This window comes from Pogoniulus pusillus, chromosome 4 (genome assembly GCF_015220805.1).
Source record: "Pogoniulus pusillus isolate bPogPus1 chromosome 4, bPogPus1.pri, whole genome shotgun sequence".
In the NCBI taxonomy this organism is placed as follows: Eukaryota; Metazoa; Chordata; class Aves; order Piciformes; family Lybiidae; genus Pogoniulus; species Pogoniulus pusillus.
The window spans coordinates 14,202,677-14,216,790 of record NC_087267.1 but is presented as its reverse complement, the minus strand read 5'-3'; the positions used below and the strand labels follow the sequence as shown (position 1 = coordinate 14,216,790).

Here is a 14,114-nt window from a genome sequence, read left to right as displayed (position 1 = left end):
TGGGGTCAGACGGGATCCACACAAGAGTTCTGAGGAAGCTGGCAGAGAAATTGTCCAGACTGTCCTCCATCATCTATCAGCAGTTCTGGTTAATGGGGGAAGTCCCAGATGACTGGAAACTTGCTAGTGTGACACCCATCTACAAGAAGGGCAGGAAGGAGGTTCACATACACCTCACTACCCAATCACCCAGACTACACTGTCTCTTTTTTCCCCAAATCCCAGAGCACCTGGGTTCTGTTGCAGTCTCCTCCCATCCCAGGTGGGACCACTTTGCCCTCCCTGCTCACTCCCCTTTATAATCAGCCCCAGGAAAGGCAGAAGCCCTAAGCTTGCCCATTTGGGCAGAGGGATCCTCCTCATCTCCTCACTGGTGAGTACCCATGGTGCTGCACTGGGTGAATGGTGAAGGGATTTCTAAAGGCCGGGGGGCCTGGTTGGCCCCCCGGCTATGTAGGGTTAGGTTTGACAATTGCTCTAACATCACCCACAGGCACTGGCTGGGTCTCTTTATTTAGGCTGAGTGCCTCTCTGTTGAACTGCTTGTTTCTGCTCATCTATAAAACTGTAAGGACCAGATGATCCTTGGAGTTCCTTCTAGCCTGGTGTTCAGTGAAGTCTGGAGTAATTCCTTTGCTGTGTTGAGCAATGTATAATGAAGTGTAAGATGTGCCAGTTTGAAGCACAGCAGAATGTTTTGGTAAGAAGAGCTAGATTATAGGCTGTGAAAGGAAAACAATGGTGATGAGTACTTCTCTCAGAAGTCTTGCTGAGGAGTTTGCTGAAGAAGAAACAAAAACATTAGATAACACTCTCACCATTTTCTCTCGCTTGCACTTGGGCTGTTGACTGAGCAACATCTTACTCCCTAACCTCACCTTCCATTTGGCCTAACCCACTTTGCTTCATAATCTCTTGGCCGAACCTCTATTCTTCCTTGGGACTAGGGTAAGGTTGAGAGGGGCAGGGGGAAGGTGAATGGGTGGTTGAGAGCCCCTTCTGGGGACTGAGGTTTCTGGGAGGGGAGTTGTGTTTCTGTTTTACCTTGTATATTGCTGTCTATAACTGTATATACTGTAAATATCTGCTTGTATATTGTGCTAGCTGTAAATATAAGCTTCATTCATATTTCCAGAGCTGGCTGAGTCTAGTCTGGGTGATTTCTAAAGTTGGGGTGGGGGGGGAAACACCCAAACCATCACATAAGGTAAGGACTGTGGCATGTTTTTTGTATTTTTTTTTGAAGGTAACAAATTAATAGATAGGAAAAAAAAAACTTGCTTGCTTACAGTTGCATTTATATGCTTCGTGAAACAATCTCTACCATGTTGGCTGCTCCGAATAACCTTTTGTCCTAGATATGCTTAAGAACAGTGCTGAGGATAAGCTGCTCCACCACTTTTCTGGGGTTGGAGCTGAGGCTGACTGGTCTATAGGTACCTCGGTGTTCTTTCTTACTCTTTTATCTCTGCACTTGGTAAGATCAGCAGCAGATCTTTCTGGAAGCACAGCTGAGAGAGAGGAATAACAAGGAGTTGATTTGGTATAACCAATATAGCTTCACCAAGGGTAAATTGTTCCTGACAAACTGGCAGCTCTCTGTGAAAGTGTCACAATATTAATGTCAGTTGCTTGTCCCTGGTCTATTATCTTCCTAGACCTAAACAAAGCCTTTTATGCTGTTGTATGTGACATCTCCAAGCTGGTAAAACATGGGTTCAGTTGGACAGCTCAGTGGATCAAAAGCTGGCTTAACAGCTGCATCCAAAAAGTGTCTGTCAATAAGTACATATCCAGGTGGAGGCCAGTGATGAGTGGAGTTTCTCAAGGATCAGTACTGAGACCAATCTTAGTCAACATCTTCCTTAGTGACATGGACAGTGGCATTGAGTGAACCCTCAGCAAAGCTGCTGGAGACACCAAACTGTATGGTTCAGCTGACACACTGGATGGAAGGGATTGATACTGGGGACCTTGATAGTGGAGAGGTGGGCCTAAGCCAACCTCAGAACATTCAATAAGACCAAGTCCAAAGTCTTGCACCTGGGTCAGGGCAATCCTGAGCAGTGAGTGGTATGAGAGCAGCCCTGGGGAAAGGGAATTGGGGGTGTCAGTAGGTGGGAAGCTCAAGATGAGCCACCAGTGTGCACTTACAGCCCAGAAAGCCAATCCTATCCTGGGTTGCATCACAAGAAGTGTGGCCAGCTGTGGGAGAATTCTCCCACAGCAGGATGTGAGCTGGTAAACATGAGAACTCATGCTGGGAAGTGTCCTTGAGCTGGAAGCTGAGCTGTGGACAGTGAGCAACCCACGCACACCTGCAGGGGGGTGGACACCAAGGGTTGTTTCGACACAGGGTGACCTATCTGCACCTTGCACGTGACTCTGAGCCAATCTATACTATCCACTTGTGCCAGCCCCAAACTGATTGTCCACACCTTCTCTGAGCATTATTTAAGATGCTGCTCTGCCCTCATAAAGTGTACTGCTGCATAGCAAGCTGTGGAGTCGACTCATCAGTACCCCGGATCTCACCTCTCCCCAGCCTCCCGCTTCTGGCAGTCAGCAGGTTGAAGGAGACGATTCTAAAAAACAAACAAAATATAACATCCTTAGACTATTTTCAACTATTTTAGGTCTGATGTTTGTGAGAGGCTGAAAACTCTCTCCTTGCTGGCAGAATAGCTCTACTTAATTAAACTAACATACCTTGGAATAGCAGACACATGTGAAGAAATAAATGGCATATAAAAAAAGGCAGATCAGAAAAAAAAGAGATTAAGCTCTTATCTGTTATGAAGTCTGATTCTTATCTCTTCTCCTTCACCAGTCATGTTTACCCATTTTAAGTGTTTTTGCATTACTGTGATGTGCAATGATATCAAGATCACTTCATGAGCAGTTTTCACATTGCACAGTGGGATAAACAGCTCACAAAACATATCAGAGACACCTCCTCTGTATAATCTTTTCAACGCAAAATTAATTCTTGTGAACATAAGTTGCAAGGGGAACCTTACAGAAATTATTCTGAGTGGAAAATGAAGTCTTGTTATATAACTTCTCAAGCTATCTGCAAGGCTTTTAAAATATTCTGTTTTCTAGACATGATCTGCAACATTGGCCAGAAACCACTGAGCTGTAGCCGTTTCTTTGACTTTGTAAAAGTTATTTTTGTTCTCCTTGTGATTTCTTTAACATGTTGCTGAAGGAGTAAATGTCAATTCTGAGCTATTCCCTGCATTTCAGAACTTGTAATGGTCTTAGGGGAATTGGTTTGCTCTCAAGTAATATGTAGCTGTGTCAACACAAAATATATTTGGATATTGCTCCTGTAAAATGTGAGAAATTGGAGCAGAAAACTTTATATGTGACACCAAACTACTTCCATTCAGATGGGAGAAGAGGCTCAGGGATGATCTCATTGCTGTCTACAACTACCTGAAGGGAGGTTGTAGCCAGGTGGAGGTTGGTCTCTTCTCCCAGGCAACAGAACAAGGGGACACAGTCTCAAGCTGTTCTGAGGAGGTATAGGTTGGATGTTCGGAGGAAGTTCTTCCCAGAGAAAATGATTTGCCATTGGAATGGGCTGCCCAGGGAGGTGGTGGAGTCACCGTCCCTGGAGGTGTTCAAGAAAAGCCTGGATGAGGCACTTGGTGCCATGGTCTAGTTGATTGGACAGGGCTGGGGGATAGGTCGAACTGGATGATCTTGGAGGTTTCTTCTAACCTGGTTGATTCTATAATACATCTTAGGAAGAAGTTCTTTGCTATAAGTGTGGTCAGACTCTGAAACAGGTTGCCCAAGGGGTAGTGAAAGCCCCATCCCAGTATGTTTTTAAGTCCAGGCAGGATGTGGCTGTGGACAACCTGATCTAGTGGACAGTGTTACTGCATATGGCAGGGCATTGAGAACTAGAAGATCCATAGGGTCCCTTCCAACCCTGACAGTTCTAAGATTGTAACACAAGCTTCCAGATGGGGGAAAAAAAATCAGTGGAGAGTCATTATTTAATAGAGATTAATCTAATGAAAGATATTTGTCCTAAAAAGGATTGGATTATTTGTTCTTGTACTCCCGTTATGTGCAGCTGCTCTACAAGATGTGTCTTCATTCAAAATTCCAGCCTTGTTCAGCCACAGATAGGTTCATCTCTTCTGCTGTGATTTAATTTTACTGTTTTGTGTCAATATTAAACAAGCTTCTTAACACTTCTGAAGCAAGTGAAGATGTGATAAAGAGAATGGCAGTTTTCCCCTAACAAGCTGACATTACCTAAATAACTGTAAATGTGTTATTGCTTTTATACAATTTAAGATGCCACAATATAGACACTACTTTTCTATGTGACTTTTAAATTCTTCCTCTAGCTTTTACAGGCCACTTCTGAGGGTGCAATTTACAAGTTCTGTTTACTGTGAAGAAAGCAGATTGATTACACTACACTGAAATCTTTAACTTAACAGAGATGCTTCTCTGAAACTTTCCTAATTTACAGCTTATTTGTCTTTATTCATGAAGCATGTGGATACCAAGGCATGGTTTTTAAAAACCTAAAGAACCAAGAAAAGGAGCTATTTCATACACTCTTCTGTCTCATGTAAGATCTGCCATCTTCTTAAGAGAACCACCTTGGTAGGAGTATCTCTTTGTAGTACCCAGCATTTATTTCCTGCCGTGCTAGTTTACATAGCCTTTTCCCTTACAACACCAAAGTGAGGAGGAAGTAACACACAAAAAAAACCTCTGGGTTGAGATGAAAAGGTGAAATAAGATAAGAGCTTACTGGATGAATGAGATAAGGTAATTGTTCATATTATTATTATCCTATTTGCAGGAAAAGCACAGCAGAAAGCAGCAACAAGCATAAGCAAACCAGCTAAAAGCCCAAGAGAGGAGTTGCTTCCCCATTCCTCCCTGTCCCACTGGCATCTCATCAGAAGAAAGCAAACAACCAAAAAACCCCAGAACCCTAAAGTAGCAATTGGAACAGAAAGCCTCTCATGTTAGAATCCGAACCTCAAGCTCCTCAGCACTTTGCTCCACCCAGCACTTCCTATTTGAAGGTGGTGTGAGGCAGCATGGTTTTGAAGAACAGCAGTAAATATTCAACTTAACCCATGACAACCCACATTCTGTTTGTGCCAGTGGAATAAAATTTTTAATGCGTCTAGTTGAAACCTGACTAAGAAATAGTGCACACTTATGCAGCCACAAAATACAACAGGTGTTTCCTCTTTGACAAGAGCAGTATACCCGAGAAATGAATGCCACAAAACACTACTTGTAAACTTACAGACCTCAAAATAATTGCTGCATTACTGTTTCAAAAGACTTAGTCACCAACTGAAAGCTGCCCTTGTGTTGACAGATGCAAGTTAGTGCAAAGCTAACATTATTGCACTGTCTTTCCTTTAAGAGAAGAGACAAGTCTAACTACTCTCTTTTGCTTTTTGGACCCTTACAAATAGCAGCTGTTGTATGAGCTGGCTTTTCAATAATATTTCTGTTGTTAGAGTTCCCATTAGGGACTTGCACCACTCAAATGGAAAGAAACCTATCTTCTATCTACTTTCCTGCATGTCCAGGGAGTTTATAAAGTACAGCATTTCCAAACCTGGGTAAGTGCAGAAATGTTTCTACATGCTTACTGGTGAGGGAAAGTTGCATGATGTTCTGACGGGGTACTGTTAAGAGGCTGACAAACATGATAAGTAGGTGTTTTGACAAGTGTGGCAGATTATGAACTGGCAGTATGCATCAGAAAAACATCTTTCTTGGTACTATAGACTATAGCAAAATTCCACTGATTTGAGTTGCATTCTATTCATGGATAGGGAAAAATACTCAAGTCAAAATGTTTTAATCAATATTTTTGATGCTTCATTTAAAAAGCTGTTTAATTACAGAATCACAGAATTTCTTAGATTAGAAAAGACTTTCAAGATTGAGTCCAATCATTAGTTTCACACTGACAAGGCCTTGACTAAACCAAATCCCTCAGCACTACATCTAATCACTATGAATTGCTATGGTTGGAAAGGACCGCCAGGATCATGCAGTCCAACCCTCACCCTAGCATCTTTCGTCACTAAACCATAGCCTCAAACACCACATCCACTCTTTTGACCATCTCCAAGGATGGTGACTCCACCACCTCCCTGGGCAGGCTGTTCTGGAGCCTGATCACTTGCTCAGAAAATAACTACCTCTGAACCAAAACCTCCCCTGAGGCAACTTGAGGCCATTTCCTCTTGTCCAATCATTAGTAATTTGGGATAAGAGACCAGCTCCAGCCTCACTACTACCAGTTTTTAGGTAGTTGTAGAGGGCAATAAGGTCTCCTCTCAGCCTCTTTAGTTAAATGCAGATATAAAAAAATCAAAATATATTTCGATTATTTCACTGTGGACAGTTTACTTTAAACCTAATCATTATTTTCCAGGAAACAGGGAAAAGAGATAAGACGTTTCTATAAGAAAAAAAAAAGGGGGGGGAGGAATAAATCTCAGATTATCTTTTTTTCCTGTTTTGTTATTTATTAAAAAAAATCACAGTACTAGCACTAATGCAGAAGGAAGGCTGTAGCCAGGTCAGGATTGGTCTCTTCTCTCAGGCAACCAGCAACAGAATGAAGGGACAGTTTCAAGTTGTATCAGGGGAAATATAGGCTGGAACTTAGGAGGAAGTTCTTCCCAGAGAGAGTGATTTGCCATTGGAATGCGCTGCCCAGGGAGATGGTGCAGTCATCATCCCTGGAGGTGTTCAAGAAAAGACTGGATGAGACATTTAGTGCCATGGTCTAGATGACTGGATAGCGCTGGGGGATAGGTTGGACTGGAGGATCTTGGAGGTCTCTTCCAACCTGGTTGATTCTATGAGCCTAAGTGTATCACTCATATTTTGGAGAGCAACATCTGGTTCTTTACCAAAGATGTACTTTGTATTGTTCCTGCAAATCTCGATTGTGTTTTGTTCTGATGTGTGACAAAAATAATTGAAAAACACATCCTGGAGTATATTCCTAATATCACATATTTTAAAGTGAGCCTAAACAACATTTTACATTTTGTTTATATATGCATTCACTATATCTGTGCATTTGATTTTTAAAATCATACAGTTAGAACTAGAGTTTCTCAAAAGGGAAAGAGTTCTCGTAATGAATGGAAGTTACAAAATAAACCACAGGGGTATCAGTAAATAAACCAGTATCTGGATAAACTTCTTGATTAAATGAATCCTGCTGAAAGCACCAGATGTGAAAAAGACAAAAGGCTAATTGTCAGCAGCAGTGATGCTAAATAAATGTTTGACTTGCTGATTACAATGAACCATTGCCATTAGTGGGAGCCATGTGAAAGATTGTTTGTTTTTTAATTACTCCTCTATGCTGTAAATACTGTTTCTGTGGCATGTTTTACAGGCAATTATTTTTTTATTGATTTCCAGCTCATTTGCCACATGAAAATATTTATTCTAGGTTGGATTTTTTGTAGTATGCAAGTAATTTTTCCATAAGCAATACTGATTGGATTAGTATTGGTGGGTTTTAACTTTAGAACTCTGTACAGGAGCTGGTCTCTGGCCCTGCACTGAATCCTTCGTGCTGGTGAATTGTCATTTACTGACTCCACCTTTTTTCCTTCAGGGTTTTGTTCCTTCTTGTGTTGGTATTTTTCCTTTTGAATATGTTAGCTACCAACAAAAAGCATCTCCCCTATCTCTATCTGCAGTTTTACCTTTCTCACTTTGCATGCTTTTCTCTGCAGATTTTCTATGGCCTTCACTAAAGCTTAACTACCGGCCTGATCTAGGCTAGGGTGTCCCTGCTCATGGCAGGGGGCTTGGAACTAGATGATTCTTGTGGTTCCTTCCAACCTGATTCTATGATTCTAAGTCTGAAACAACTTTATACATTTCTGAAATTGGCCTGGGCCATAGTGAGACAGATGAAAATCACAGTGGAGACAGTCACAAGGCAAGCAGGTTAATTTTCTCTTCCAGCGTGTCAAGCTCATGGAGAACTCAGAAGGTCTTCCTTTACAGAATAAGATCTCTTGCTTTATTAGAAGATGACTTACAGGAAGAATGTCTGTGCTCTGAATTTGTTGTGAGTGTTACTGAGAGTAAACATTTACTTATAAAAATTATAGTGCAGTTTGGGCCAGACTAAACAGCAGTTAACTTGATAAAGGCAATTCTGCTATCACTCTGACTCTGGAAGTTAGGAAAGCATCTCACAGTTGCGCTGTGATCTTCACTGGTTCCCCATTTTCCAGTTCCTAATACATTTTGTTGGTCTTTTTGTTCCAAACTGACATTATAACCCTTTCATGTGACCACTTTTGCAGGGGCAATGTTAAAAGGCATTGTTGAAATCTTCAAGGGGAAAACAGGTCACCCTGGATACAGAGTGGCTGCTTGTTTTGTAACCATACAGGTACTGAGGGTGACACTTGTTTTCTCCTTCAGAGTCTAACTACAGCACTTTGTCAGTCGTGGAAGACTCAGCATGTAAATTTACTGCGCTGTGCATGTGAGTACAAAATAAATTGGTATGAAGTTAGTATTTAAATGTTTCTGGTATCTTTAACAAGCACAGAAAGCAAAGGAATTTCTTGCTGCCGTTACATGTGGTATCACATATATGTTGAAAAGAGAGGCTCTAGAGCGTCTGTGATGGGGTAATGTCCTTGAAAGCACCACAAAATGTTAGGAGCTGGAAGGGATCTCAAAATATCATCCAGTTCAACCCCCCTGCCAGACTAGGACCACCTATAGCAGATCATACAGGAATGCACCCAGGAGGGTCTTGAATACCTCCAGAAAGAGAGACTCCACAACCCCTCTGGGCAGCCTGTTCCACTGTTCTGTCACCCTCACGGTGAAAAGGTATTTTTTTTCCCTCATGTTTCCCTGGAACTTCCTATGCCTCAAGTTCCACCCATTGCCCCTTGCCCTGTTATTTGGAATCACTGAGCAACGTCTGACTCAATCCTCTTGGCACTCACCCTTTACATATTGATCAACATGAATGGGGTCACCCCTCAGTCTCTTTTTCTCCAAACTAAAGAGCCTCAGCTCAGTCTCTTATCATAAAGATGTTCCACTCCCTTAATCGTTCTTGTGGCTCTGTTCTGGGCTCTGTCAAGCAGTTAACAATGAACAACTTAACCCATAAAACTGTTCTGTGGAAACGTAAAAGCTGATATAGTATCCATGGTGTTCATCGCTCATAAAGGGGTGTGATGCAGAGTTTCTGGGCATGAATAGAAAGCATCAATATTACCAAGCTAATGACTGCTTTCAGGTAACGGCTACCAATGACAACCAGAGTATTTATGAAGATGACAGCTGTTCTTAGCAGAAATCAATTACTTGTGCATCAATTATGGTAAATAAAAGGTACAATGTTCAGAAAATTGATGTTGTTAGCCTGACATGGCCCACACAACTGGAACATTTGATCAGAGGAAGTAACAAGCAATAAAGGAATTTACCCTTCTGTGAATCAATTGTTACTGTGTACAGTTTCTACAGTTCTAATCAATTGTTAAGCAATTAAATGAAATGTGTTACACTCTTTGCAATGTGGCATCTTCATTAGTATTCAAGCAGAGATATTCTGGTAATACATTAGTTATTTCTAGGTGGGTTTGAATCAGTCTAGCTCTGAATATTACCAAAATTTGGCTGAAGATATAGTGAATGTTATCTTTTATCCTCTGGGAACAATCATGTCTGTCTTTGCATTTTGGAGCTGTCTTCTCTCTCTTGAAATTAGTTTAATTAGCTCCTGCAAACTGAAGATAAAATGGTTTGCAGAGATGTCTCATCAGGAAGCAACTTCAGTCAATTTAGGTCATTAAGACTCTTATCAAACTCTTGCATTAGTGCTGTTCTCAGAGGAAACTTTTTTTTTTACCCCAGCCATACCTTACAGAAAATAGTCTAGATATTAAGAAGGCAGGAGGAATTCTTTCAGCTTTAACTTGGAGGTAAAGAGAGAGTAGCAAATGAAGAAAATTAGTTCCTATCAGCTGCAGTACTATTAGTATATAGTGCTTATTGTGATATCACTAATTTATTAAAAGTGTGCATGTGCAAATCAAAGAATATTAAATTGATGCTAGAAAAGTTTTGGATGAAGAGCATGAAATGAGGTTCCTAGGCTCCCTGAGCTATTGCACTAAAAACCAGAGGCCTAAAAAATGAATCCACACACTTTCTTCACAAAACATTATAAAAACTCTGTGTAGTTTGTAGGTGAGTTGCCTCAAGGTATTTTCTGATCTTAGCTCAATCTTTCTTTGCAGAATATATTTTATACCAGGTTTTTCAAGATCTGGAATAAAAAAATCTTTAAGATCTTTAGTCAGATTGTTATTTCCCAAAATCTGGCACAGAGAAATAACAGCCAGACAATTGTGACTTATTTTAGATCTGGAAGTAACAGAGCTGCCGTGTTAGGATGCTGTAGCTGAGCAGTTAAACTGGTTTACACAGTCTGTGCCATGCACAAAGAACTCTAACTGATGAAGGTCTTGATATGCAAGCTGCACAGTCTAACATTTAACTCAAATTGCAACCCTAACTTAGATATTTCTCTTTAAATTACAGTTGTCAGTGTAGTCACGTACCAAAAGGCACTGTAACCTCCCCTTGCATGCACAAGTGTTCCCTCACCAGCTGAAGACTGAGCACTCCAAGCAAGCAGAAGCTCCTGGCTGCCACCCACTTTTACCCATCACCTGAAATTGATCCACATGAAAGCACTGCGGCAGCGCACGAGAGTAAGTGTGAGACATCATACCTCGTGTTACATGGTCTCTGCTTCAGAAATACTACAGTTCTACCGCTAGTCTCAACAGAAATCGTGGCACTTTGAAAGAAAAATTGCTAACCATGATTTCCCAGTCTACCTACACCTGTTGTGAATGCTTTTTATGGGAAATAAATGTCAAGTTTTCCTTTGCCAATTGAAGGCTGAAAAGTACTTGTCAGTGACAGAATACGCTCTCTATTATTTTACAGTTGTACTATAATAAAGTAGAAAGGGAAAGTTAATGCAAGAAGTGTGCCTTGATAGCTGTATTCATGGGAGAGAGGAAAGATGCAGATGTGGCATCTTGCCAGAGGACATCTATATGGCAGTGCTATATCAGCAAAGCATGAGAGCATTATGACATTTGAAACATCTGTTGTGGACAGTACTGGGATTTCATCACAGTGTGTCAGGAGATGGCCTGCATTTTGTTTCATAGAGCCACAGTCAGCTGTATTGCTGCATCATTGCAGGTTACTTTCACTTGTCCACGGTGTAGTTTTCTGTGACTCTTGCTTCAAAGGCATGTAAACATCAGCCAATTCCTCTTGTTCTTGAAGGGGATGAAGGAATGATCTTTGCGCTGTTTAGATTTGATTCTGGAGCAGAGGAGATCCTGCTGAACCCATCATGTCACGAAGACAGCAAGGCAACACATGTGAATCATCCAAGAGGGATTTGCTCTGAGCCTTGTCAAAACATGGGATTAGCCTTGCAGGCTTGTGAGACTCTGCTTACTTTGAATTTTGGTTGTGTTTTATGTTCAGATGCAACACTGGAATAAAGGTAACTTGTATGAAAGAGCTGAAGTCTCATCTGCCTCTGTTGATCTCAGATTGCACCTTTGGCCTCACTTGTTTTTTCCTCTCACAACAGAAGACAGCCAAGTACCACTTGTTCACAACCTTCAGTCAGGATGAGAACTATGGGCCTGTTTTGAATTTCACTTTCTGTCTGGACTGGGTATTTTGATATCTTTGATAGCCTTGTCTTCTAATACCTTCACCATTTCTTCCATTTTGGTAAAACATGCATACTCTCTCTCCCAGAGGTGCCTGGAGTAGCTCCCCCACTTCATTCACTACTGTGGGGGCCTCCTGCATATTTCCCTGTCCTAGGTGAGCTGTCAGAGGTAGACCCTTCCCCCCATTTCTAGTTCTCCAAACCTTCTCAGCCCACTGACCCTGCATGCTGCCCATCTGCTTTACTGTGTCCTCTAAACTGCCAGTGTCGTTTAATGCTCCACAATGTCTGTTTTCTAGTTCCTCCATTTTCTCACTCTTACTTATATCTGTCCAGACACCAAAACATCTTATCATATGGGGTGGAGGGGAGAGTGGAGATGTGTGTGAAGAGCCCCTCAGTACCATAGGAGCTCTTCTGTATTTCTGAGAGATGCTCCATTAAAAATGACAGTCTGTCCAGATGGGAGGTAGGTGGCAAAAGCAGACAGCAGGATACAAACTGAATTATGAAAACAGAAATTAATTGTCTGTGTGAAAGACTACCTGGATTTGCAAGTCTGAAGGGAGAGTCTGTAGAGAGAGAAGTGAAGGGAATTATTTTGAAGAGGAAAGGGCATGTGCCAGGCAGAACAGACAGATTTTTGATAATGAGGACTGCAGGTGGAGCTACTACAGACAGGTGACAATGTTTGTCAGGATGGGGTGGAATCTGTTTGCCCGTACAACATGCACAAGAGTGTCAATGAACATAAGATGTACTTGGTAGCTTCTCACAAAGCCAGACACTACAGCCCACAGTCAGTAAGATGATAAGTCAGACATGCCAGAGGGAGAGGAAGGGGGACCTCAGATAGGACAACCATTACTGTTTCTATTGTTTTATTACAAAAGGAAGTTCACATGATGAAATTATATTGACAAAAACAGTTATTCAAGGTTCAATTACATTTCTAATCTTTCTTTTCTTTCCTCTTTCCAGCAGCCTTTTATTAAAATCAAACACTGGAAACCTAATTTGTATCTAATTCATGCAGCTCCTTCCTCCTTTGCCTTTGATTTCTTTTGCCACGCAGACAGGCAAAATACTGATGTAATTGGAAATGCTGCCATTGATTTCCCTAGAAGCAGGATTTAGCATACCATAGGTGGGCCCCTGAGTTTCCATGATATTCCTTTGTCACTATTCACTTCCAGCACCATGCAGGTTTATTACAGGACCACAAAGTACTGTATGACAGTTATAAAGATTGGTACACTCAAACACATTCAAATTGCCAGCTGTAGTGTATCATAAAGGAAAAGCCACTCCATTGCAGATAAATGCTTCAATAATAGAAGTAGCCATATGACTTTGTTGTACAATAATGTATGCAATGTCCATTTTTCTTTAGAAGACCATCAGGAATTGCGTCAATCATAGTGTTCACTATTGTTAGGACTTTGTGCAGTTCAAATTCACATGATTCTTCTTAGAAACTAGCATGTGAGCTCTACAAACTCACAGGGCAACAATACTTGACTTTCAAAGAGCTTTAATTGAATAGCTGTACAGAGTTCGTTTCAAGCCACGGAAATGAGTAGTTATTTTGACAGCCAGAGCAATGATGCTGAGATACTAAAAACTACTTTCCACATCATTAACCATAGCCTTTCCCCTTGCTAAAATAATTGGGAGAAAAAGGGCAGGCTACTTTTTGTCATGACAGCTTCTCAGCAGCTCGTTTTGAAGGGCATTAATCATGACTTGCTTTTCATCTTTCAAAAAACAAAGTTTATTTATTATGTTTGCATAATGGGACAGGTGTAATGTTTGCCAGCTTTGCATACTACAATAGACAGTTGGATTACTGATGTTCATTGAATGTGAGATTCACTATTCTAACCTACATAATCACCCTCTCAGAAACAGCCTTAGTGTAACACTACTGGTGCGGACACCCCCCCACCCCCACCCCCGGCATATATCTTTTTAATAGGAAAGGCTAATTTAACAATCCTCATGGGTTATTTACTTTCAGTGGGGTCAGTGAAATCCTCATGAGAGCTTTCTAAGCAGATGATTCAACCTTGGGGTGCTTTATGAAGAATGGTAGTCGACCTCTGAGTCTAAGGACTGACAAACAAAAACTACTTTGCCTCTGTCACAACAGAGGGAGGGATGTGGAATCTAAAGAGCTCTGCACTCAAACATGTTTTGAAGGACTGACCACACCCATAAATTGGATGTATCTGTACAAAAAAAAAAAAAAAAAGGCAGCATGAGAGTGGACCACTGTCTTCCAAATATTTTCCATCAGCTATTACTGCTTAAATACTGTTTG

At 41.2% G+C, this 14,114-nt stretch overlaps 1 long non-coding RNA gene across 1 annotated transcript; it reads left to right on the top strand.

Annotated features, from left to right (window-relative positions):
- Positions 1–315: 315 nt before the first annotated feature.
- LOC135175093 (uncharacterized) lies at positions 316–11,631 on the top strand. Its single transcript, XR_010302230.1, has 2 exons — positions 316–373; positions 10,624–11,631. It is a non-coding gene; the product is annotated as an uncharacterized LOC135175093 (long non-coding RNA).
- Positions 11,632–14,114: the final 2,483 nt, after the last annotated feature.